Source organism: Seriola aureovittata, chromosome 2, assembly GCF_021018895.1.
Source record: "Seriola aureovittata isolate HTS-2021-v1 ecotype China chromosome 2, ASM2101889v1, whole genome shotgun sequence".
In the NCBI taxonomy this organism is placed as follows: domain Eukaryota; kingdom Metazoa; phylum Chordata; class Actinopteri; order Carangiformes; family Carangidae; genus Seriola; species Seriola aureovittata.
This window is the reverse complement of record NC_079365.1, coordinates 19,537,644-19,557,565: the sequence shown is the minus strand read 5'-3', so window position 1 is coordinate 19,557,565 and position 19,922 is coordinate 19,537,644.

The window sequence follows — 19,922 nt, the reverse complement described above, 5'->3', positions numbered from 1 at the left end:
CTAATTATAGTATTTTGTCTAATGCATTGCCATGCAATGATGTTCATATTACCTTTTATGCCATACTATACTATGACGTTTTTTGTTATTTTTCTGCCATAGTATACATTGACGTTTTTTGGCATTTTTATGCCTAATTATATCATTTCGTCTCATGCCTAACCATACTATATAATAATAATATGATGGTTTTAAAGCGTAGAACACCGTGAGATTGTGAAGAGCTGACACCATAGTTAAGTGATTAAAGCAGTTGCTTCACACTACAATGACTGTAGGTTCGAATCCTGCCTTTGACCCTTTTTGTATAAAACTTGGATGTTTTCCTTTCACCTGCGTCTGTTCTCTCTGGGTACTCTAGCTTCTGGCTTCTTATAGTTGATTACACTAAGACGCTTTTTAGCATTTTTATGCCTAATTATATCATTTCGCCTAATGCCTAACCATACTATGAGGTTTTTATGACCTTTTATACCTTAATATACTATGATGTTTTTTTGACGTTTTATGCCATAGTATACTTTGATATTTTTTGGCATTTTTATGCCTAATTATATCATTTCGTCTCATGCCTAACCATACTATGAGGTTTTTATGACCTTTTATGCCTTAATATACTATGATGTTTTTTTGAAGTTTTATGCCATAGTATACTATGATGTTTTTTTGACGTTTTATGCCATAGAATACTATGACGTTTTTTGGCATTTTTATGCCTAATTATAGTATTTTGTCTAATGCATTGCCATGCAATGATGTTCATATTACCTTTTATGCCATACTATACTATGACGTTTTTTGTTATTTTTCTGCCATAGTATACATTGACGTTTTTTGGCATTTTTATGCCTAATTATATCATTTCGTCTCATGCCTAACCATACTATATAATAATAATATGATGGTTTTAAAGCGTAGAACACCGTGAGATTGTGAAGAGCTGACACCATAGTTAAGTGGTTAAAGCAGTTGCTTCACACTACAATGACTGTAGGTTCGAATCCTGCCTTTGACCCTTTTTGTATAAAACTTGGATGTTTTCCTTTCACCTGTGTCTGTTCTCTCTGGGTACTCTAGCTTCTGGCTTCTTATAGTTGATTACACTAAGACGCTTTTTAGCATTTTTATGCCTAATTATATCATTTCGCCTAATGCCTAACCATACTATGAGGTTTTTATGACCTTTTATACCTTAATATACTATGATGTTTTTTTGACGTTTTATGCCATAGTATACTTTGATATTTTTTGGCATTTTTATGCCTAATTATATCATTTCGTCTCATGCCTAACCATACTATGAGGTTTTTATGACCTTTTATGCCTTAATATACTATGATGTTTTTTTGAAGTTTTATGCCATAGTATACTTTGATGTTTTTTGACATTTTTATGCCTAATTATATTATTTTGTCTCATGCCTTGCCTTACTAGGATGTTTATACAGCCTTTTATACCATAATATAGTATGATGTTTTTTTGATGTTTTATGCCATACTATACTATGACGTTTTTTGGCATTTTTCTGCCATAGTATACATTGACGTTTTTTGGCATTTTTATGCCTAATTATATCATTTCGTCTCATGCCTAACCATACTATGAGGTTTTGATGACCTTTTATGCCTTAATATACTATGATGTTTTTTTGACGTTTTATGCCATACTATACTATGACGTTTTTTGGCATTTTTCTGCCATAGTATACTTTGATGTTTTTTGGAATTTTTATGCCTAATTATATTATTTTGTCTCATGCCTTGCCTTACTATGATGTTTATACAGCCTTTTATATCATAATATAATATGATGTTTTTTTGACATTTTATGCCATAGTATACTATGACGTTTTTTGACATTTTTCTGCCATAGTATACTTTGACATTTTTTGGCATTTTTATGTGTAATTATATCATTTCGTCTCATGCCTTGCCTTACTATGATGTTTTTCTGACCTTTTATGCCTTAATATACTATGATGTTTTTTTTTATGTTTTATGCCATACTATATTATAATGTTTCTTTGATTCTTCTTTTTTATGCCTTACTATACTATGATGTTTTTATGACCTAATTTATTCCCTACTAAAATATGTAATTTTTTATGCCCTACGATAATATGATGGTTTTAGAGCGTAGAACACCATGAGTTTGTGAAGAGCTGACACCATAGTTAAGTGGTTAAAGCAGTTGCTTCACACTACAGTGACTGTAGGTTCAAATCCTGCCTTTGACCCTTTTTGTATAAAACTTGGATGTTTTCCTTTCACCTGCGTCTGTTCTCTCTGGGTACTCTAGCTTCTGGCTTCTTATAGTTGATTACACTAAGACGCTTTTTAGCATTTTTATGCCTAATTATATCATTTCGCCTAATGCCTAACCATACTATGAGGTTTTTATGACCTTTTATACCTTAATATACTATGATGTTTTTTTGACGTTTTATGCCATAGTATACTTTGATATTTTTTGGCATTTTTATGCCTAATTATATCATTTCGTCTCATGCCTTGCCTTACTACGATGTTTATACAGCCTTTTATACCATAATATACTATGATGTTTTTTTGACGTTTTATGCCATAGTGTACTTTGACGTTTTTTGGCATTTTTATGCCTAATTAGAGTATTTTGTCTAATGCATTGCCATGGTATGACTTGCATATTACCTTTTATGCCTTAATATAATATGATGTTTTTTTGATGTTTTATGCCATACTATACTATGACGTTTTTTGGCATTTTTCTGCCATAGTATACGTTGATGTTTTTTGGCATTTTTATGCCTAATTATATTATTTTGTTTCATGCCTTGCCTTACTATGATGTTTTTCTGACCTTTTATGCCTTAATATACTATGATGTTTTTTTTATATTTTCTGCCATACTATATTATAATGTTTCTTTGATTCCTTTTTTTTATGCCTTACTATACTATGATGTTTTTATGACCTAATTTATTCCCTACTAAAATATGACATTTTTTATGCCCAAAGATAATATGATGGTTTTAAACCGTAGAACACCACGTTGTGAAGAGCTGACACCATAGTTAAGTGGTTAAAGCAGTTGCTTCACACTACAGTGACTGTACGTTTGAATCCTGCCTTTGACCCTTTTTAAACTTGGATGTTTTCCTTTCACCTGCGTCTGTTCTCTCTGGGTACTCTAGCTTCTGGCTTCTTATAGTTGATTACACTAAGACGCTTTTTAGCATTTTTATGCCTAATTATATCATTTCGCCTAATGCCTAACCATACTATGAGGTTTTTATGACCTTTTATACCTTAATATACTATGATGTTTTTTTGACGTTTTATGCCATAGTATACTTTGACATTTTTTGGCATTTTTATGCCTAATTATATCATTTCGTCTCATGCCTAACCATACTATGAGGTTTTTATGACCTTTTATGCCTTAATACACTATGATGTTTTTTTAACGTTTTATGCCATAGTATACTATGACGTTTTTTAGCTTTTTTTCTGCCATAGTATACTTTGATGTTTTTTGGCATTTTTATGCCTAATTATAGTATTTTGTCTAATGCATTGCCATGCTATGACGTGCATATTACCTTTTATGCCTTAATATACTATGATGTTTTTTTTACGTTTTATGCCATAGTATACTATGACGTTTTTTAGCTTTTTTTCTGCCATGGTATACTTTGATGTTTTTTGGCATTTTTATGCCTAATTATAGTATTTTGTCTAATGCATTGCCATGCTATGACGTGCATATTACCTTTTATGCCTTAATATACTTCGTTGTTTTTTTAACGTTTTATGCCATACTATGACGATGTTTAGCTTTTTTCTTCTATGGTATACTTTGATGTTTTTTGGCATTTTTATGCCTAATTATATCATTTCGTTTCATGCCTGACCATACTATGAGGTTTTTATGACATTTTATGCCTTAATATACTATGATGTCTTTTTGACGTTTTATGCCATACTATACTATTAAGTTTTTTGGCATTTTTCTGCGTAATTATATCATTTCGTCTCATGCCTTGCCTTACTATGATGTTTTCCTGACCTTTTATGCCTTACTATACTATGATGTTTTTATGACCTAATTTATTCCCTACTAAAATATGACATTTTTTATGCCAAACGATAATATGATGGTTTTAAACCGTAGAACACCACATTGCAAAGAGCTGACACCATAGTTAAGTGGTTAAATCAGTTGCTTCACACTACAGTGACTGTAAGTTCGAATCCTGCCTTTGACCCTTTTTGTATAAAACTTGGATGTTTTCCTTTCACCTGCGTCTGTTCTCTCTGGGTACTCTAGCTTCTGGCTTCTTATAGTTGATTACACTAAGACGCTTTTTAGCATTTTTATGCCTAATTATATCATTTCGCCTAATGCCTAACCATACTATGAGGTTTTTATGACCTTTTATACCTTAATATACTATGATGTTTTTTTGACGTTTTATGCCATAGTATACTTTGATATTTTTTGGCATTTTTATGCCTAATTATATCATTTCGTCTCATGCCTAACCATACTATGAGGTTTTTATGACCTTTTATGCCTTAATATACTGTGATGTTTTTTTGAAGTTTTATGCCATAGTATACTTTGATGTTTTTTGACATTTTTATGCCTAATTATATTATTTTGTCTCATGCCTTGCCTTACTATGATGTTTATACAGCCTTTTGTATCATAATATACTATGATGTTTTTTTGACATTTTATGCCATAGTATACTATGACGTTTTTTGACATTTTTCTGCCATAGTATACTTTGACATTTTTTGGCATTTTTATGCCTAATTATATTATTTTGTCTCATGCCTAACCATACTATGAGGTTTTGATGACCTTTTATGCCTTAATATACTATGATGTTTTTTTGACGTTTTATGCCATACTATACTATGACGTTTTTTGGCATTTTTCTGCCATAGTATACTTTGACGTTTTTTTGGCATTTTTATGCCTAATTATATTATTCTGTCTTATACCTTGCCTTACTACATTGTTTATACAACCTTTTATGCCTTAATATACTATGATGTTTTTTTAACGTTTTATGCCATACTATGACGATGTTTAGCTTTTTTCTTCCATGGTATACTTTGAAGTTTTTTGGCATTTTTATGCCTAATTATATCATTTCGTCTCATGCCTTGCCTTACTATGATGTTTTCCTGACCTTTTATGCCTTACTATACTATGATGTTTTTATGACCTAATTTATTCCCTACTAAAATATGACATTTTTTATGCCCAACGATAATATGATGGTTTTAAACCGTAGAACACCACATTGCGAAGAGCTGACACCATAGTTAAGTGGTTAAAGCAGTTGCTTCACACTACAGTGACTGTAGGTTCGAATCCTGCCTTTGACCCTTTTTGTATAAAACTTGGATGTTTTCCTTTCACCTGCGTCTGTTCTCTCTGGGTACTCTAGCTTCTGGCTTCTTATAGTTGATTACACTAAGACGCTTTTTAGCATTTTTATGCCTAATTATATCATTTCGCCTAATGCCTAACCATACTATGAGGTTTTTATGACCTTTTATACCTTAATATACTATGATGTTTTTTTGACGTTTTATGCCATAGTATACTTTGATATTTTTTGGCATTTTTATGCCTAATTATATCATTTCGTCTCATGCCTAACCATACTATGAGGTTTTTATGAGCTTTTATGCCTTAATTTACTATGATGTTTTTTTAACGTTTTATGCCATAGAATACTATGACGTTTTTTGGCATTTTTCTGCCATAGTATACTTTGACGTTTTTTGGCATTTTTATGCGTAATTATATCATTTCGTCTCATGCCTAACCATACTATGAGGTTTTTATGACCTTTTATGCCTTACTATACTATGATGTTTTTATGACCTAATTTATTCCCTACTAAAATATGACATTTTTTATGCCCAAAGATAATATGATGGTTTTAAACCGTAGAACACCACATTGCGAAGAGCTGACACCATAGTTAAGTGGTTAAAGCAGTTGCTTCACACTACAGTGACTGTAGGTTCGAATCTTGCCTTTGACCCTTTTTGTATAAAACTTGGATGTTTTCCTTTCACCTGCGTCTGTTCTCTCTGGGTACTCTAGCTTCTGGCTTCTTATAGTTGATTACACTAAGACGCTTTTTAGCATTTTTATGCCTAATTATATCATTTCGCCTAATGCCTAACCATACTATGAGGTTTTTATGACCTTTTATACCTTAATATACTATGATGTTTTTTTGACGTTTTATGCCATAGTATACTTTGATATTTTTTGGCATTTTTATGCCTTAATTTACTATGATGTTTTTTTAACGTTTTATGCCATAGTATACTATGACGTTTTTTGGCATTTTCTGCCATAGTATACTTTGACGTTTTTTGGCATTTTTATGCCTAATTATATCATTTCGTCTCATGCCTAACCATACTATGAGGTTTTTATGACCTTTCATGCCTTAATATACTATGATGTTTTTTTTACGTTTTATGCCATACTATACTATGACATTTTTTGGCATTTTTATGCCTAATTATAGTATTTCGTCTAATGCTTTGCCTTACTATGATGTTTTGTACAGCCTTTTATACCATAATATAATATGATGTTTTTTTGACCGTTTATGCCATACTATACTATGACGTTTTTTGGTTTTTTTCTGCGATGGTATACTTTGACGTTTTTTGGCATTTTTATGCCTAATTATATCATTTTGTCTAATGCATTGCCATGCTATGACGTGCATATTACCTTTTATGCCTTAATATACTATGATGTTTTTTTGACGTTTTATGCCATACTATACTATGACGTTTTTTAGCATTTTTCTGCCATGGTATACTTTGACGTTTTTTGGCATTTTTATGCCTAATTATATCATTTTGTCTAATGCATTGCCATGCTATGACGTGCATATTACCTTTTATGCCTTAATATACTATGACCATTTTTAGCTTTTTTCTTCCATGGTATACTTTGATGTTTTTTGGCATTTTTATGCCTAATTATATCATTTCGTCTCATGCCTAACTATACTATGAGGTTTTTATGACCTTTTATGCCTTAATATACTATGATGTTTTTTTGACGTTTTATGCCTAATTATATTATTCTGTCTTATACCTTGCCTTACTACATTGTTTATACAACCTTTTATGCCTTAATATACTATGATGTTTTTTTAACGTTTTATGCCATAGTATACTATGACGTTTTTTAGCTTTTTTTCTGCCATAGTATACTTTGATGTTTTTTGGCATTTTTATGCCTAATTATAGTATTTTGTCTAATGCATTGCCATGCTATGACGTGCATATTACCTTTTATGCCTTAATATACTATGATGTTTTTTTTACGTTTTATGCCATAGTATACTATGACGATTTTTAGCTTTTTTCTTCCATGGTATACTTTGAAGTTTGTTGGCATTTTTATGCCTAATTATATCCTTTCGTTTCATGCCTGACCATACTATGAGGTTTTTATGACCTTTTATGCCTTAATATACTATGATGTTTTTTTAACGTTTTATGCCATAGTATACTATGACGTTTTTTGGCATTTTTCTGCCATAGTATACTTTGACGTTTTTTGGCATTTTTATGCCTAATTATATCATTTCGTCTCATGCCTAACTATACTATGATGTTTTGTACAGCCTTTTATACCATAATATAATATGATGTTTTTTTGACGTTTTATGCCATACTATACTATGACGTTTTTTTTAGCTTTTTTTCTGCCATGGTATACTCTGATTTTTTTTGGCATTTTTATGCCTAATTATAGTATTTTGTCTAATGCATTGCCATGCTATGATGTGCATATTACCTTTTATGCCTTAATATACTATGATGTTTTTTTGACGTTTTATGCCATAGTATACTATGACGTTTTTTGACATTTTTCTGCCATAGTATACTTTGACATTTTTTGGCATTTTTATGCCTAATTATATTATTTTGTCTCATGCCTTGCCTTACTATGATGTTTATACAGCCTTTTATACCATAATATACTATGATGTTTTTTTGATGTTTTATGCCATACTATACTATGACGTTTTTTGGCATTTTTCTGCCATAGTATACATTGACGTTTTTTGGCATTTTTATGCCTAATTATATCATTTCGTCTCATGCCTAACCATACTATGAGGTTTTGATGACCTTTTATGCCTTAATATACTATGATGTTTTTTTGACGTTTTATGCCATACTATACTATGACGTTTTTTGGCATTTTTCTGCCATAGTATACTTTGACGTTTTTTTGGCATTTTTATGCCTAATTATATTATTCTGTCTTATACCTTGCCTTACTACATTGTTTATACAACCTTTTATGCCTTAATATACTATGATGTTTTTGGACGTTTTATGCCATACTATACTATGACGTTTTTTAGCTTTTTTTCTGCCATGGTATACTTTGATGTTTTTTGGCATTTTTATGCCTAATTATAGTATTTTGTCTAATGCATTGCCATGCTATGACGTGCATATTACCTTTTATGCCTTAATATACCATGATGTTTTTTTTACGTTTTATGCCATAGTATACTATGACGTTTTTTAGCTTTTTTTCTGCCATGGTATACTTTGATGTTTTTTGGCATTTTTATGCTTAATTATATCATTTCGTCTCATGCCTAACCATACTATGAGGTTTTGATGACCTTTTATGCCTTAATATACTATGATGTTTTTTTGACGTTTTATGCCATACTATACTATGACGTTTTTTGGCATTTTTCTGCCATAGTATACTTTGACGTTTTTTGGCATTTTTATGCCTAATTATATTATTCTGTCTAATACCTTGCCTTACTACATTGTTTATACAACCTTTTATGCCTTAATTTACTATGATGTTTATACAGCCTTTTATACCATAATATACTATGATGTTTTTTTTACATTTTATGCCATAGTATACTATGACGTTTTTTAGCTTTTTTTCTGCCATGGTATACTTTGATGTTTTTTGGCATTTTTATGCCTAATTATAGTATTTTGTCTAATGCATTGCCATGCTATGACGTGCATATGACCTTTTATGCCTTAATATACTATGATGTTTTTTTGACGTTTTATGCTATACTATACTATGATGTTTTTTAGCATTTTTCTGCCATGGTATACTTTGACGTTTTTTGGCATTTTTATGCCTAATTATATCATTTTGTCTAATGCATTGCCATGCTATGACGTGCATATTACCTTTTATGCCTTAATATACTATGACCATTTTTAGGTTTTTTCTTCCATGGTATACTTTGATGTTTTTTGGCATTTTTATGCCTAATTATATCATTTCGTCTCATGCCTAACCATACTATGAGGTTTTTATGACCTTTTATGCCTTAATATACTATGATGTTTTTTTGACGTTTTATGCCTAATTATATTATTCTGTCTTATACCTTGCCTTACTACATTGTTTATACAACCTTTTATGCCTTAATATACTATGATGTTTTTGGACGTTTTATGCCATACTATACTATGACGTTTTTTAGCTTTTTTTCTGCCATGGTATACTTTGATGTTTTTTGGCATTTTTATGCCTAATTATAGTATTTTGTCTAATGCATTGCCATGCTATGACGTGCATATTACCTTTTATGCCTTAATATACTATGATGTTTTTTTTACGTTTTATGCCATAGTATACTATGACGATTTTTAGCTTTTTTCTTCCATGGTATACTTTGAAGTTTGTTGGCATTTTTATGCCTAATTATATCCTTTCGTTTCATGCCTGACCATACTATGAGGTTTTTATGACCTTTTATGCCTTAATATACTATGATGTTTTTTTAACGTTTTATGCCATACTATACTATGACGTTTTTTGGCATTTTTCTGCCATAGTATACTTTGACGTTTTTTGGCATTTTTATGCCTAATTATATCATTTCGTCTCATGCCTAACCATACTATAAGGTTTTTATGAGCTTTTATGCCTTAATATACTATGATGTTTTTTTGACGTTTTATGCCATACTATACTATGACGTTTTTTTTAGCTTTTTTTCTGCCATGGTATACTCTGATTTTTTTTGGCATTTTTATGCCTAATTATAGTATTTTGTCTAATGCATTGCCATGCTATGATGTGCATATTACCTTTTATGCCTTAATATACTATGATGTTTTTTTGACGTTTTATGCCATAGTATACTATGACGTTTTTTGACATTTTTCTGCCATAGTATACTTTGACATTTTTTGGCATTTTTATGCCTAATTATATTATTTTGTCTCATGCCTTGCCTTACTATGATGTTTATACAGCCTTTTATACCATAATATACTATGATGTTTTTTTGATGTTTTATGCCATACTATACTATGACGTTTTTTGGCATTTTTCTGCCATAGTATACTTTGACGTTTTTTTGGCATTTTTATGCCTAATTATATTATTCTGTCTTATACCTTGCCTTACTACATTGTTTATACAACCTTTTATGCCTTAATATACTATGATGTTTTTGGACGTTTTATGCCATACTATACTATGACGTTTTTTAGCTTTTTTTCTGCCATGGTATACTTTGATGTTTTTTGGCATTTTTATGCCTAATTATAGTATTTTGTCTAATGCATTGCCATGCTATGACGTGCATATTACCTTTTATGCCTTAATATACCATGATGTTTTTTTTACGTTTTATGCCATAGTATACTATGACGTTTTTTAGCTTTTTTTCTGCCATGGTATACTTTGATGTTTTTTGGCATTTTTATGCCTAATTATATCATTTCGTCTCATGCCTAACCATACTATGAGGTTTTGATGACCTTTTATGCCTTAATATACTATGATGTTTTTTTGACGTTTTATGCCATACTATACTATGACGTTTTTTGGCATTTTTCTGCCATAGTATACTTTGACGTTTTTTGGCATTTTTATGCCTAATTATATTATTCTGTCTAATACCTTGCCTTACTACATTGTTTATACAACCTTTTATGCCTTAATATACTATGATGTTTTTTTTACATTTTATGCCATAGTATACTATGACGTTTTTTAGCTTATTTCTGCCATGGTATACTTTGATGTTTTTTGGCATTTTTATGCCTAATTATAGTATTTTGTCTAATGCATTGCCATGCTATGACGTGCATATTACCTTTTATGCCTTAATATACTATGATGTTTTTTTGACGTTTTATGCTATACTATACTATGATGTTTTTTAGCATTTTTCTGCCATGGTATACTTTGACGTTTTTTGGCATTTTTATGCCTAATTATATCATTTTGTCTAATGCATTGCCATGCTATGACGTGCATATTACCTTTTATGCCTTAATATACTATGACCATTTTTAGGTTTTTTCTTCCATGGTATACTTTGATGTTTTTTGGCATTTTTATGCCTAATTATATCATTTCGTTTCATGCCTGACCATACTATGAGGTTTTTATGACCTTTTATGCCTTAATATACTATGATGTTTTTTTGACGTTTTATGCCATACTATACTATGACGTTCTTTAGCTTTTTTCTGCCATGTTATACTTTCATGTTTTTTGGCATTTTTATGCCTAATTATATTATTTTGTCTCATGCCTTGCCTTACTAGGATGTTTATACAGCCTTTTATACCATAATATATTATGATGTTTTTTTGAAGTTTTATTCCATACTATACTATGATGTTTTTTAGCTTTTTACTGCCATGGTATCCTTTGACGTTTTGTGGCATTTTTATGCCTAATTATATCATTTCGTCTCATGCCTGACTATACTATGACGTTTTTAAGACTTTTTGTGCCTTACTATAATATGACTTTTTATGCCTTACTATACTATGTCGTTCTTATTGCCTTTTATGTCTTACTATACTAGGTCATTTTCTTTTACTTTTTATGCTTTACTATACTATGTCATTTTCATGACTTTTCATGCCTTAATATACTATGTGGTATTTATACCGTATCATACTATTATGTTTTTTTGACTTTTTATGCCTTACTATACTATATTATTTTTATGACTTTTTATGCCTTACTATACTATGTCGTTTTTATTGCCTTTTATGCCTTACTATACAATGACTTTTCATGCCTTACTATACTATGTCGTTTTTATTGCCTTTTATGTCTTCCTATACTAGGTCATTTTTCTTTACTTTTTATGCCTTACTATACTATGACCGTTTTTATGACTTTTTATTCCTTATTATACTATCACGTTTTTTTGACTTTTATGTCTTACTATATTAGGTCGTTTTTATGACTTTTTATGCCTTACTATACTATTTCATTTTTATTGCCTTTCATGCTTTACTATACTATGACTTTTCATGCCTTACTATACTTTGTTGTTTTTATTGCCTTTTATGCCTTACTATACTAGGTATTTTTTTTGACTTTTTATGCCTTACTATACTATGTCGTTTTCATTACCTTTTATTTCTTACTATACTAGGTCGTTTCTTTTTACTTTTTATGCCTTACTATACTATGTTGTTTTTCTTACTTTTTATGCCTCACAATACTATGTCATTTTTATGACTTTTTATGCCTTACTATACTATGTCGTTTTCATTACCTTTTATTTCTTATTATACTAGGTCGTTTTTTTTTTACTTTTTATGCCTTACTATACTATGTTGTTTTTCTTAGTTCTTATGCCTCACTATACTATGTCGTTTTTATGACTTTCTATGCCTTATTATACTATGACGTTTTTTGACTTTTTATGCCTTATTATACTATGACGTTTTTTGACTTTTTATGCCTTACTATACTATGACATTTTATGCCTTACTATACTATGTCGTTTTTAAGACTTTTTATGACTTACTATACTAACTTTTTATGCCTTACTATACTAACTTTTTATGCCTTACTATACTATGACCTTTTTTATGACGTTTTATGCGTTATTATAGCATGACATTTTTTTGACTTTTCATGCCTTACTATAATGTGACTTTTTATGCCTTACTATACTATGTTGTTTTCATTGCCTTTTATGCCTTACTATCTAGGTCGGTTTTTTTGACTCTTTATGCTTTACTGTACTATGTCGTTTTTGTGACTTTTTATGCCTTATTATATTATGACTTTTCATGCCTTATTACACTATGTCGTTTTTATTGCCTTTTATGCCTTACTATACTAGGTCGTTTTTTTTTACTTTTTATGCCTTACTATATTATGTCGTATTTATACCTTATCATATTATGACGTTTTTATGACTTTTTATGCCTTACTATACTAGGTCGATTTTTTAAAACTTTTTATGCCTTACTATATTATGTCGTTTTTTTATGACTCTTTATGCCTTACTATACTATGTCGTATGTATACCTTATCACACTATGTCATTTTTATGACTTTTTATGCCTTCATATAGTATGACTTTTCAATCCTTAATCTACTATATTGTTTCATTCTTTACTGTATTATGACTTTTTATATTTACTATACTATGACTTTTTATGGCTTAGTATGTTATGAATTCTTATGCTTATTGTTACATTTTTGTAAACTGATGTTGGACTCCAGAGCAGAGACAGAACACAAAAAACACCAGCAATAACAGTGCAATGAAGTTTATTGGGGAGAAAGCAATGGTGATGGTGAATGTGGATGGGGAGTGGGTTTGGGGAATCCTGGTGTCAGGTGATAACTCGAGGCAGGAGTATGGAGGATACTGGAGGCCAGAGGCAGGTGAGTACCACTCTGGAACATGAGTGACAGTAGACCAAAAGTGGGTGGGTGGTGTGGTGTAGCGACAGCGGAGTGTGGCAGGATCAGCAGTCCACAAATCAGGAAGTCTTCTGGAGAACAGGAGGAGAAAAAAGTTACTACAGACAAAACACTTCAAAGATCAGTGGATCAAAATATAACTCTGTGGTCACGTAAACTAATCAGAGTAGCTGAGAGAGTATCTACCACTGTGAAGAGCGGAACAATCTTGTGACGAATGGATGGATGACTGGGATAGATATAGTGCAGATGATGAATGATAGATGGCAGGTATGGTGGTGTGCTGCTGTCCAGACCATGCCTCTGTTGAGTCACCTGGTGCAAGGAGAAGCACACAGACAGACACATACATCATGTCTTACTATACTATGACTTTTTATGTCTTAGTATACTATGACTTTTTAATGCCTAACTATACTATAACATTTTTACGACTAACTATACTATACTACTTATTATACCTTACTATACTATGACTTTTTATGCCATGCTTTACCATGACTTTTTCTGACTTACTATACTTTGACTTTTTCTGACTTACTATACTGTGACTTTTTTCTGACTTACTGTACTATGAGTTTTTTATGTCGTACTGTACTATAACATTCTAAGGCCTTACTATACTATATCGTTTTTATGAATTTTTATGCCTTACCATACTAACTTTTTATGCCTTACTATACTATGACCTTTTTTAAGACTTTTTTTGCCTTATTATACTATGACCTTTTTATGACTTTTTATGCCTTACTATACTATGAATTTTCATGCCTTACTATTATATGAATTTTCATGCCTTACTATACTATGTCGTTTTCTTTTACTTTTTATGCCTTACTATACTATGTTGTTTTTATTGCCTTTTATGCCTTACTATACTATGTCGTTTTTATTGCCTTTTATGCCTTACTATACTATGTCGTTTTTATTGCCTTTTATGCCTTACTATACTATGTCGTTTTTATGAATTTTTATGCCTTACCATACTAACTTTTTATGCCTAACTATACTATGACCTTTTTTAAGACTTTTTTTGCCTTATTATACTATGACATTTTTATGACTTTTCATGCCTTATTATACTATGTCGTTTTTTTACTTTTTATGCCTTACTATACTATGTCGTTTTTATTGCCTTTTATGCCTTACTATACTATGTCGTTTTTATTGCCTTTTATGCCTTACCATACTAACTTTTTATGCCTTACTATACTATGACCTTTTTTAGGACTTTTTATGCCTTATTATACTATGACGTTTTTATGACTTTTTATGCCTTACTATACCATGACTTTTTATGCCTTACTATACTATGTCATTTTTATGACTTTTTATGCCTTACTATGCTATTTCGTTTTTATTGCCTTTTATGTCTTACTATACTAGGTCGTTTTTTTTTTATTTTTATGCTTTACTATACTATGTAATTTTCATGACTTTTCATGCCTTAATATACCATGTGGTATTTATACCGTATCATACTATGACATTTTTTTGACTTTTTATGCCTTACTATACTATGTTATTTTTTTGACTTTTTATGCCTGACTATACTATGTCGTTTTTATGACTTTTTTTGCCTTACTATACTACGTCATTTTTATTGCCTTTTATGCCTTACTATACTATGTTGTTTTTATGACTTTTTATGCCTTACCATACTAACTTTTTATGCCCTACTATATTATGACCTTTTTTATATGACTTTTTATGCCTTATTATTCTATGTAATTTTCATGACTTTTTGGGCCTTACTATACCATGTCGTTTTATTATGATTTTTTATACCTTACTATACTATGTCATTTTATTATGAATTTTTATCCTTTACTATATTATGTTGTTTTTATGCCTTTTATGCCTTACTATACTATGTCATATTTATACCTTATTATACCATGACGTTTTTATGACTTTTTATGCCTTACTATACTGACTTTTTCTGCCTTACTATACTATGATGTTTCTTTGACTTTTCATGCCTTACTTTCCTATGACTTTTTATGTCTCACGCTACTATGTCTTTTCATGTCTTAGTATACTATGACTTTTTTTATGCCTTACTATACTATTACTTTCTTAAGCCTTTCTTAACTATGACTTTTTATGTCTTACTATACTATGACTTTTTATGCCTTACTTTTGTATGACTTTTTATGTCTCACTATACTATGACTTTTTTGTCTCACTATACTATGACTTTTTAATGCCTTACTATACCATGTCGTTTTTATGATTTTTTATGCCTTTGTACTATGTCGTTTTTATGACTTTTTATGTCTTACTATACTATGACTTTTTTATGTCTTACTATACAATGACTTTTTATGTTTTAGTAGACTATGACTTTTTAATGACTTACTACACTATGACTTTTTAAAGCCTTACTATAATATGTCGTTTATATGAATTTTCATGCCCTAGTACTATGTCATGTTTACGACTTTTTATGCCTTACTATACTATGTCATTTTTATGCCTTATTATACTAGGTCGTTTTTATGAGTTTTTATGCCTCACTATACTATGTCGTTGTTATGACTTTTAATGCCTTAGTATACTATGTAGGTTTCATGATTTTTTATGCCTTAGTATACTATGATGTTTTTATGACTGCTCCATTCAGTATACATATATATACATATACTGACACAAACTTTGTGAAGGTCATGAGTCAGTTGTTGAAGTCCTCGTCTTTTAACTGTTTTTATGTTTCAACTTTTTCAAATGTTGTGACTATAAAAAGTCAGCAACAATCATGCATACATGTTTAGTTTCTTCAGAAACTTTAACATTTTTGAGTTATTATCTAATACATGTCCAGTTCCTGTTAATGACTATACTCTGTAAATTGTAGCATGCAGTCTCATGCAGATTTCTTCAGTTACACTATATCAGATGTATGACTGTCACAGCAGGACACTTAAAATGATATTATAAGACCTGGGTGAGTGTGAGGTCATGTCTAAATGTTGTTTCAGTCAGTACCTGTACTGGCAAAAGTGTCCAAGTAAATTTTAAGCCATGATAGAGGTGAATTTGTGCATTAATATTTTCTTCTTTAAATCAAATACAAAACAGGAGAACTCATTGTGTTCTCTCTTTTGTTCTGTGTTCTCTCTCTTGTTCTCTAATGTGGGATGATGAGCACTGAAAAAGTGCTCAGAAGCCAACAATACTTATTGCTGCTAAGGTTTGCTGTCACAGTTTGTTGTAAAATCAGTGACAGGCTTCAAATTTCAGTAAAAAAGAGCAAATGAATTAACCTAATTTGATGCACTTTTCACCCCTGAGTGAAAAGATATTTGCTATAGAGAGATTCAGAGACAAATTGAGCAGCATTCATAAAACTGAAAAAAAAACAACACAGTTACATAACATCATGTGAGAAGAGGGTGAGAGCAATGCAGACAGACAGCTTTATCCACTCTAGTCCTCTCACTGTCTTTCATTTTTCATTCAGCTTGTCTTCTGTCTTTCTTTTTACTTGTTCTTCTTTTTCATTTTACCACTTTTTATTCCTTCCACCTCTGCCTCTAACATGTACAGTTCTTTGATTCCACTTATCTAATCTCTTTGCCTATTTTCTCTCTCTCACTCACTCACTCACTCACTCACTCACTCACTCACTCACTCACTCACTCACTCACTCACTCACTCACTCACTCACAGCCTCTTGTAAAAAAAACTGATGATAGGTATCCTAGCAACAAGTCTTTTTCCAGTGTCCTAACTGGATAGCAAAGTGACTTTGTCCCTCCTGACTCCCACAATGAATGAAACAACAAATGTGTACTCCCTTAGGAGCGAGGTGGCCAATCACTTTGAAGCATCTTGCTTGTTCTGGAGTCAGTAGGCCAGAAGGATAATGGTTGAAGAGAATGACCTGTTGCTGTCTTGTCAACAGACCATCCTGTGCTGGAGTGAAAGGATTTCTATTTCTAACAAATGCCTTTTTGAAGCAATCTGTCTCACATCATAGTCCACATCCGACTCTTGACCTTCGCAAAGTTTGAAAGGGGGATTTGTCATTACACTGGCAAGCATCAAAAGTTATATTTTGTGAGCTTGACTGACACCACACTCACTGCACAGCAGCTACAAGCAGCACTTTTAGGAGAAATAGATGTGATACTTCATAACATGCATACAAAGAGCATGAGTATGAGCCTCAGAGGCTTCTTACTAAGCCTGCAAGAAATTATGAAAGTTTAATTCTCATCAAGCATTCCCCCTCTGATAATGTTTTACAGGGCAACATAAATAAAGGACTTGACTCTGCCTGAAAAGCACAGTGAGTGTTTGCCAGCCGCTTTGGGTGGCCATACTTTTTATGCAGGGCACTTCCTTTAAGCTTCTAATGACGAGTGACCCTTGCGTGAAGGGATTCTTAGAGACTAGGTCAGGCTTTTAGAGTCAGGGGAGTTCCTAGTGCACCGAGTCTATCACGCCTGGAAACCAGGCAATCAACTTGTGTATGAACAAACCTTACAAATCCTACCAATCCTACAAACTCCCTTTTTTAAACCTAGAAGGAAACAATTGTTTGTCAAGCAGCTTGGGTTATTAACATTCTATGACGGGCTGATCATTCATCATTAGCTGCTGACAACAACAATCCTGATTTTAAATGAGGAAATCCATTCATATTGTACGCTCGGGTGCAGAGTGACTCCTGGAGGGGACAAAGAGGTGTGAGTTGGTATGCTGGGAGCAAAGCCCCAGGAGCAAATGCATTGACAAAGGGAACCAAACAGTTGACATCAATTCATAAATCAAACGGGGTCACCGGCTATTTGAAGATTAGGACTTGACTTCCCACAAGTCTTGAACCAACAAACACCTGAGGTAAAACAAGTGGTGTTTAGCCTTCTGTTGTGGACACACATTATTGTAATGTAATCTGTGTTGTTGCAGCATGTAAATTTTCAAGCTGGCTACAGTCCAACATATACTAAATTTTTCAGGGCAACAACAATAACAAAATCTGAAAGTATAATTTAAAAAAATCTTTATTGGCCAACATGAGTTTATTCAACAAAGATAAACAAATATTTTTGATAAAGATATGCATGTTAAATTTGGTTGTTAACAAAATTGTGAGAAAAATATGGACTAAGTGAGACATTTACAGTTGAAAAATAAAGTTGTCAGTGCCCACTGGTGGCCAAATGATGTAATAGTTAGTGTGCAGCATCTATACAATATATATATACGCCGATACAAATCTATCTGTGATAAGCTAATATGGATCAATAATATTAACCATGCTAATCTATTTGTTGACTAGATATAGGTTTTATCATATCATATTGTGATTATGTGTACATCAACACATTTCTCTCTCTCTTTTTTTTGTAATCAAGATGAAACTTTAAATGTAAACCAATTCAGAAATTTACCTCTAAAAGCTAAGCTGTAGTAATGGTGAGCTTTGAGGCTCATAAAATGCTATAATTGGTTTTGTTAGTCCGACTGATTGCATGCTGAATTTATGACTTTGCATTAATGGAGGTATGATGTCTGCAGTTCAGGTATACCAGACCAAAAAAAAGGAAAACAGGGCTGAGAAAGGTATTCAGTTCTGAAGTTCAGTCAATTCTGGCCACTGAGAAACACCAGAGGAATAGTCCACCAGCTTGCCACAACAGATACGTCATAATATAATAATATCCATATGTTTCATTGGGGGTAGAAAAAAATAAGTCAAATGTAGCATAACAAATCAAAATGTACCATCCACTAGAATGGACTGCATCTAACTATTATCTTCATTAATGATTAATAAGCAGATTATTTTCCCAATCAATGGACTGATCCCAAAATACATTCAGTTTACTATCACATATGACAGAGAAAGCAAAGCATCCTCACATTAGGGAAGCTGCAACCAGCATGTTTGGAATTTTTGCATAAGCTTCTAACTCGTTATCAATATAGTGGCTAATTGATTTTCTGGACTAATCGACTAATTGACTCGATTAATCGTCCAGTTGTAGCCACATCCTACTGGTGGACTTAACCATATTTAATCGGGGTTGACATGAGCAACTTGCTGTTATTTCCAGTTTTTGTTGTTGTTGTTGTTGTTGTTGTTGAAATAACTAAATACGATGCTTAAACTTAAATGTACCCAACTTTTTCATCTCGTGTTTTTCCGTCTCCCCGTGCCA